At 36.1% G+C, this 9467-nt stretch overlaps 1 pseudogene; it reads left to right on the top strand.

Moving 5' to 3' along the window:
• The window catches only part of LOC107662149 (calpain-1 catalytic subunit-like), a 21504-nt pseudogene that overhangs the window by 5970 nt on the left and 6067 nt on the right, over positions 1 to 9467 (top strand).

Raw genomic sequence — 9467 nt, 5'->3', positions numbered from 1 at the left:
ACGGGAACTTACTGTTAACCTATTAACAGTTTTTTTCTGTAGCGTTTTTACAAAATTTTACAGTTAAAATTACACTTATTTTTTACAGTGTACTGACACAGTTTACCCCGACGTATCCGATACACTTTACTTCACTGCTACCATTTTAGGAAAAATGCTTCATTCGATAATTCTTTAGGCTAAAATTAAGTTTTTATAGGATTTTTTAGATTATAAAAAAACAAGTATGATATGATATATTTTCAGACTAAGATACGTTTACTGACAAAATTAACAAAAAGCAATTAAAGCTGTTCACTTTCTCATATGCATCTCTCAAGCGGTTGTATATAATGAGCCCTTTCTAAATATATGGTATATATGATAAACAAACTACACATTTTACTCACCTATTCCTCAGGGTTTATTTTTCTGAAGCACAAAGTGGTGAATGAACCACTGCGGGTGTAATTATTACTCCAATTCTATTTGTTTCAGAGAGTTCACCTTGACAAAGCGTGCACTAAAGCAAGCCACTACAGCTCTCGTGGCTTGTGTGATGTTGTGTGCGTGGTTGTACACTGAGGTTAGGTTGTGTGATAACAGCACAGTTAATTAAACAATCAAAACATATTAGCACTGAAGTGCTCTTATGGAAGGTTGCTCAGCGTTATGTAATTGTTATGCCATTCTCATCATATAATTTCCTTCTGCCTGCCATAGTATTACATTCGGAGGCTAAACAGATGTGCAACATGACTTGACCTGATCAAGGAGGGTTAGAGAGGACAGGAAAGAAAGAAGACACATCCAAAACTGAGTGACAGGAGAGAAATGAGAAAACAAGGAGGTAGAGGACTGTTGATTGGTGGACGATTCCTGAAATGTCTAGACTTGTTAGCCCAAGGACATGGACACAGACACATGGACATACACATGGTGCTACCTGCAGGCCAACAGGTCCATACCTGCCTGTCTAATATCACATAAAGTCTTTCAAATTCATTCATATAGTTTTTATTACTTTAATAATATTTATGTAAGTGTTTTACACCAAAACAGTCATAGTTTAAATTTCCATGACTATTTTTCACCATTTTTGCTGCTGTGCCTGTATGACTCTTAGGTAAATTAAAGTGCACTATACCGTTTGAAAGAAATTAATACTTTTGTTCAGCAAGCATGCAGTAATTTGATCAAAAGTGGACATTTCTAATGTTACAAAAGATTTCTGTTTCAAATAAATGCTGTTCTTTTGAACTTTCTATTCATCAAACAATCCTAAAAAAAATGTAAATATCATAGTTCCCACAAAAGTATTAAGCAGCACAACTGTTTTTAACAATGATAATAAAAAGAAATGTTTTTTGAGCACCAAATCAGCATATTAAAATGATTTCTGAAGAATCATGTGACACTGAAGACTGGAGTAATTGCTGCTGCAAATTCAGTATGCCATCAAAAGAATAAATTATATATATTATATATATATATATATTATATATTTTTGATCTACGTAATACAGCTTTGGTGAGCATAAGATATATTCATTTAAAAAATAAATAAAAAAATTACAAAAGGCTATTATTTTAAAAAATCTTACCAAACCAATTTTTTTTTTTTTTTACATATTTTCATACAATGTACATCAAGTACATTGACCCCTTCAAAACAGAGGAAATATACTGGTCAAAATGTTGCAAAACCGAGATACAGAACAGTAAAACAGTCCACTTTTTTGGGTACATCAACACCCAAATATGCTTGAACAGAGCAAATGTAACCCTGTTCTCTCTCTCTCTCTCTCTCTCTCTCTCTCTCTCTCTCTCTCTCTCGTAGTTCTGGCAGTATGGTGAGTGGGTGGAGGTGGTAGTGGATGACAGGCTGCCTGTGAGAGAGGGCCGTCTGCTTTTCAGCTACTCTCGCACCACCAACAAGTTCTGGAGCGCCCTGGTGGAGAAAGCTTATGCCAAGTCAGTTCCAGCATATGTGTCCTTGACTGTGTGGGCGTGTGACTGTTCATTAGTGACACCGCTCACGTGAAGGCCATTGTTCCTTTGTGTTATTTAAGGACTGATATTTTTGGAAAAAACATCCAGTTGTGAAAAATTATCAAATGCAATTTACAGATGTAGAATAATTCATGTGGAATCAATCCAGTCAATAGAAGCCCATTAGTAATATAGATTTCTGTTTCAAATAAATGCTGTTCTTTTGAACTTTCTATTCATCAAACAATCCTAAAAAAAATGTAAATATCATAGTTCCCACAAAAGTATTAAGCAGCACAACTGTTTTTAACAATGATAATAAAAAGAAATGTTTTTTGAGCACCAAATCAGCATATTAAAATGATTTCTGAAGAATCATGTGACACTGAAGACTGGAGTAATTGCTGCTGCAAATTCAGTATGCCATCAAAAGAATAAATTATATATATTATATATATATATATATTATATATTTTTGATCTACGTAATACAGCTTTGGTGAGCATAAGATATATTCATTTAAAAAATAAATAAAAAAATTACAAAAGGCTATTATTTTAAAAAATCTTACCAAACCAATTTTTTTTTTTTTTTTAAATATTTTCATACAATGTACATCAAGTACATTGACCCCTTCAAAACAGAGGAAATATACTGGTCAAAATGTTGCAAAACCGAGATACAGAACAGTAAAACAGTCCACTTTTTTGGGTACATCAACACCCAAATATGCTTGAACAGAGCAAATGTAACCCTGTTCTCTCTCTCTCTCTCTCTCTCTCTCTCTCTCTCTCTCTCTCTCTCGTAGTTCTGGCAGTATGGTGAGTGGGTGGAGGTGGTAGTGGATGACAGGCTGCCTGTGAGAGAGGGCCGTCTGCTTTTCAGCTACTCTCGCACCACCAACAAGTTCTGGAGCGCCCTGGTGGAGACAGCTTATGCCAAGTCAGTTCCAGCATATGTGTCCTTGACTGTGTGGGCGTGTGACTGTTCATTAGTGACACCGCTCACGTGAAGGCCATTGTTCCTTTGTGTTATTTAAGGACTGATATTTTTGGAAAAAACATCCAGTTGTGAAAAATTATCAAATGCAATTTACAGATGTAGAATAATTCATGTGGAATCAATCCAGTCAATAGAAGCCCATTAGTAATATTTGTGTGTGTGTGTGTGTGTGTGTGTGTCTGTCTGTTCTTAAAGGCTGATTGGTTCTTATGGCAGTCTGAAGGGGGGAATTATCTCAGAAGGAATGGAGGATTTTACGGGGGGCATTGCCTACTCCCTCCACGTGTCTTCTCGGCCCCCACGCATGCTCTGGAGAGCCATCACTGCTTCCCTGGCCAGGAGCAGTCTGCTCAGCTGCTTCATACAAGTATAGACTCATATTCACACAGGCACAGTGACACACACACACACACACACACACACACACACTACCGTTTAAATGTTTGGGGTCAGTAAGATTTTCTCTTTTATTTTTAAAGAAATTAATACTTTAATACAGCAAGGATGCATTAAGTTAATCAAAAGTGACATTAAAGACATTTATTATATGACAAAACATTCCTATTTCACATAAATGTTGTTTTTTGAACTTTCTATTCATCACTGTTTCCACAAAATATTAAGCAGCACAACTGTTTTCAACATTGAAAATAATAATAACCAGCATATTTGAATGATTTCTAAAGAATATTGGGATACTGAAGACTGGAGTAATGGCTTATGAAAATTCTGAATTAAATTATGCTTTAAAATTTATTATAACAGAAAACAGTTATGTTAAATTGTCATAATATTTCACAAAATTACTGTTTCTACTGTATTTTTGATCAAATAAATGTGGCCTTGGTGAGCATAAAAGATGCATACAATATAAAATATGCATGACTGTATACATATTAAACACGCATATGTTGTGTTTTGTGCGCAGGCTGCGAGTGTGAAGGAGATTGGCACTGTGACATCAAAGGTCATGCCTATGCCATCACTGATACAGATAAGGTATGAATATAATACACACATGATTCATGATTTCAAGAACATAAACACTGAAGAAATCTCACAAAGAAAAATAATAAAGAATCATTTTTTTTTGGTGGTGGGGGGGGGGTTACTTATCTTAACAAAGCATACATCAATGGAAAGCTTATTTATTCAGCTTTCAGATGATGTATAAATCTCAATCTCGAATCTCTTATGACTGGTTTTGCGGTCCAGGGTCACATTTAGTAAATTATACATAATTACATGCAACTAATCCTAAACCAAACCCTATACCTGATTCTAACCCTATAGTAAGTACATGTTCTTAATTAATATTACTCAGTACTTAAATGTATAATTGCACTTAAACAGGGACACTTTAAAATAAAGTGTAACTTTTTTGGATTGTGAGATTATTTTCATTTAATTGACTGAAATATGACCTGAACATTCTGGTGACAGTAAATGAGTCATCCAACTAGTGATTTTAACAGCTTTTGGCAAACATCTCTGCGTGTTAGTACCCTTGAGAGCCTAATATACACTGCATATGTTCTCACATGCTCTGTTTGTGTGTGTGTGTGTGTGTGTGTGTGTGTAGGTCCAGAAGGCGTCTGAAGAGGTCTTACTGCTGAGGCTGCGTAACCCCTGGGGGTTTGTTGAGTACTGTGGACCCTGGAGTGACAAGTGAGAAAGACCTCAGCAGCTCATTTTCTTACCATCTCAGGGCTGCTAAAGACTGCACATTTGTGTTTGTGTGTGTGCAGGTGTCAAGACTGGGATTTTATAGATAATGCTCAGAAGGCCAGACTTGAGTTGGCCAAAGTTGAAGATGGAGAATTCTGGTAGGTAAATGTACACTGTACACAATTCTTCCTGACACATTTCCATAACTCACACAATCAGAATTTCATCTTGGGACATGCATAGAAACGTTATTTGTATATGAAAACATTTAATGTCAGATAAATTGTAAAAAAAATAAAATAAAGTGGCTTTAGTAGCTCTGCAGCATGCTAAAAATAGAAACAGGCTGCTCATCAACTGAAGACACAACTGGTGCTTCCAGTGTAGACAGCACCATTGATTTTATCATGGGAGTGAGCTCCTCACACACCACTCACCACTCACACACACACACACACACACACACACACACACACACACACACACACACACACACATCTCTATCTCTGTCTCTCGCTATTGTTGAGCACTTGCCAAACAGGAATCAATTAAATGCCAAGAATTATATAACACTGCTAATATAATAACTCCAACTGCAGTCAGCGCATCCCTTAATAGGCCATTCTGTTAAAGGAATAGTTCACCCAAAAATGAAAATTCTATCATCATTTGGTTGTTCCAAATTCTGCACGAGTTTTTTTTTTCTTTCTGTTGCACCCAAAAATGAAAATTCTGTCATCATTTGGTTGTTCCAAATTCTGCATGCGTTTTTTTTTTCTTTCTGTTGAACACAAAAGAAAATATTTTGAAGAATGTAACCAAACAGTTGACGATAACCATTGATTTCCATGGCTACCGTAAACTGGTTACCTACATTCTTCAAAATATCTTCTATTGTGCTCAACAGAAGAAAGAAACTCGTACAGGTTTGGAACAGCTTGAGGGTGAGTAAATGGTGACACAATTTTCATTTTGGGGTGAACTATCCCTTTAAATCTGCCTGTGTCTGGACTTCATAAGCATTTATATTTTTTAGGATTGGAATAGAGGACTTTTGCCGGCTGTTTAATACAGTGGAAATGTGCAGTGTGAATCCGGACTCTATGTCGGGGGAGGCGAGTGATGACACAGCCACCCCGTCCTGGACACTGAGCTCACATCAAGGCACCTGGGTCCCAATGTGCTCTGCAGGGGGCAGCCGACGTTACCCCAGTAATTGCATGTTTGTTAACGAATATGGCTTTATATATATAATATAATATAATATAATATAATATAATATAATAGAATATAATAGAATAGAATAGAATAGAATAGAATAGAATAGAATTAATATACAGTTCAAAAGTTTGAGACAAGTAAGATTATTTTTCAGCAACATTCAGTACATTTATGATTTTACAAAAGATTTCCACTAAACTATTAAGCAGCACAACTGTTTTCAACAAGAAAATATAATACACTTAGACAGTAATAAAGTAGATGTATGGTTATTTTTCACTTATTTATTTGCTCTAAAAATATTTGTACAATGTAACTACTTCCTCAACATGCTTCCTCATCACTTATTCCACTTATTCAATCCTGCAGGATCTTTCTGGAAAAATCCTCAGTTCCAAATGATTCTGTCTGAGAAAGATGTGGATGACTATGATTATGGAGAGGATGAGGAAGGGGAGGAAGGAGATGGAGAAGACGATGAAGAAGGTGTTGTGGTGGCTCCTATGAGCAAGACTGAGAAACAGGGAGAGAAAAAGAAGTGCACAGTACTGGTGGAGCTTCTCCAGAAATACCGCAGACAAAAAGATAAAGTCCACTTTCTATACATCGCATTTCACATCTACAAGGTGAGAGATTAGGACCCCCGTTACATATTATATAAAACTGAGAGGTGCATTTTAAGCCAGGCCTCTAATATGTCTATAGTATCATAGTAATGTATTTTCATACTTTATGATGCAAGTCATTAAATTAATCATTATTGATGTATAGAGTGATGCAAATGACATACTTTTATTACATTTATATAATAATTAATTAAAATAATAATAAAAATGAGACTGAAGACTGGAGTAATGGATGTGGAAAATTCGGCTTTGCCATCATAGGATTAATTTACACTTTAAAATATGTTGAAATAGAAAACCGTGTCATATGCTATTTTAAATTGTAATAATACTTCACAATATTACTGTTTTTACAGCCTTTGTGAGCATGAGACATCTTATAAAGACATTTTTAAAAATTCTATACACTGTACATACTGTGTGTGTATGTACACTATATACAAAATATATAGGCACATACAAATACTGTCACATATGTTGTGTTTTGTGTGAAGGCTAAATCAAAATTATTTAATAATTAAAAATAATTTTAATGTGGGAGGGACAAAGAAACAATTAGCTCAATTTTCATCTTTGTAAGTTTAGCTTTTTTATTTGTTTAATGTATATTTTAAATGTTTTTTTTTTCCATTGCAAATTTCTCTCTTGACTTATCTCCTCCCTCTCTTTTTCAGGTTCCCCCTGAGGTGAGCAGCTGAATGAATATCAGCTAGCAGCATTGTCTTAAACACTCATCTAAAACATTTCTTGATACATACAAACACACGTTCACATCTTCTCTACCCTTAGCTGCAGGACGAACCAGGATCTCTGGACCAGCAGTTCTTCTCCAACAACCGTCCAGTTGCTCGCTCTGGAAAGTACCGTAGCATTAGGTGCGTGTGGCGGAAGGTGTACTTAGAGCCTGGCAGTTATGTCATCGTAGCCTCCACCTACAGGCCCAACCAGCAGGGGGAGTTCTTCCTCCGTGTTTACACCAAAACCGGCAACATACAGGGGTACAAAGAATGAAAAACATCTCATTTCTATCTGTTCTGCATTGTGATTTTGGCACAATGCTGTTTACAGTATGTCTGTCCAGCAGTTAACCATATAAAAGTTTCAAATCTGCTTTATAGGTTCCAGGATTTCCCTGCATCAACAACTACTCTGTGGTAAGACATCTACTGACTGAAATGAGAAAGAAGAACAACCGTCTGTGTCTGTGATATTTTTATTTTATATTACTCTCACCATGTGTGTGTGTGTGTGTGTGTGTGTGTGTGTGTGTGTGCTTGTTGTTCCATAGATGGTAATGTCAAAGCCAGTCTTACCTGAGGATCTGTTTAGAGTGCAGAAGTGGTTTGATGAAAAGGCTGGATCAGTAAGCATCTCAATCCCTTCCAGTCACATTCTAGTGTGAAAAAGATTTGTGGGCATCTGATGAATCATTGAAGAAAGCAAACATCTCCAAATATGTCTTTATGTTTTTCACTTTCCAGGATGGCAGAGTGAATGCTGTGCAGTTTATGGATCTGGTGAACTCAGGTCAGGATGAACACATTTAGCACAAGCTGTCACCACGGGATTGTGTACAACATTTAAGCAAACATACTTACTGTACCACAAATAGCCACAAGGTGGAAGTGTTATGTAGCTTCTCTTACAAGGTAGTTAAGTCGGTGAGATGAATTCAAACAGCATGTTGCTATACATTCTTCTACTTGTATGCATGTAGAAAAAAAAAACCGTAAAAAGTGTAAATAAAAATTACTAGTACTGTATAAATAATGTTTATATAATACATTATTGTTTATATAATAAAATGATTTACACATGACAGTAGCATCCATATCAGTAGCCTAAAGTTGATTTTTTCTTGAAGTGGGTCACCATGTCATAATACATGACTCACTACACGTTTGCTTTTGGTTCACACTTGTTTCTGTTTTAATTGTGTTTTAGTGTTGGAAAAAGACTGAACTTCCTCTGGAGACCTGCAGACAGCTCATCTTTGGGGAAGATGTATCCTTCTCCCTGTAGCTATATATATACAGTGGGTACGGAAAGTATTCAGACCCCCTTAAATTTTTCACTCTTTGTTATATTGCAGCCATTTGCTAAAATCATTTAAGTTAATTTTTTTTCCTCATTAATGTACACACAGCAACCCATATTGACAGAAAAACACAGAATTGTTGACATTTTTGCAGATTTATTAAAAAAGAAAAACTGAAATATCACATGGTCCTAAGTATTCAGACCCTTTGCTGTGACACTCATATATTTAACTCAGGTGCTGTCCATTTCTTCTGATCATCCTTGAGATGGTTCTACACCTTCATTTGAGTCCAGCTGTGTTTGATTATACTGATTGGACTTGATTAGGAAAGCCACACACCTGTCTATATAAGACCCGAGCGGCTGCAGCTTCCTTTTCTAATTCCAACGCTTCCCGATTTGCTTCTACCGTAGCTCTTTCCTGTTCCAGCCTTGCTTTCTCCTTTTTCATTTCAAGCTGTCTTTTTGCGAATGCCATCTTGGCACGTGCAGCTTCTGCTGAGGCTCTAGCTTTTGCAGCAGCACTAGTAACTGAAGACTTGGAGGAAGATAATGAGCGTTTAGAATTAACCTCTGAAGATGCCTTTTCTTTCCCTCTATTCCCTTCAGTTTGCATGTTTTCTTCTGAACTTTTCTCTTGCACCTGCTGATCCATGGCTTTTTACTGTATTGTTCTCTTTACATGTTTTGCTTTCCCAAAGCGTGTAATATAAATAAGCAGCAAGCCAAACTATGTTCACTGAATAAATGCAAATGCCCATCATAAATTATACACAACCTCTAACAGAGGCAGAACAATGATTTTTGAGAATTGTTAAAAACGGAGTTATCGGTTTTTGCAAATGAACTCGTCATATATATATATATACATACATACATTTAGTCATTTAGCAGACTCTTTTATCCAAAGTGACTTACAAATGAGGACAATGGAAGCAAT

Source organism: Sinocyclocheilus anshuiensis, unplaced genomic scaffold (genome assembly GCF_001515605.1).
Source record: "Sinocyclocheilus anshuiensis isolate Anshui unplaced genomic scaffold, SAMN03320099.WGS_v1.1 scaffold643, whole genome shotgun sequence".
Taxonomy (NCBI): domain Eukaryota; kingdom Metazoa; phylum Chordata; class Actinopteri; order Cypriniformes; family Cyprinidae; genus Sinocyclocheilus; species Sinocyclocheilus anshuiensis.
Note: the sequence above shows the minus strand (reverse complement) of the source record. Positions and strands in the feature narration are given on the sequence as shown.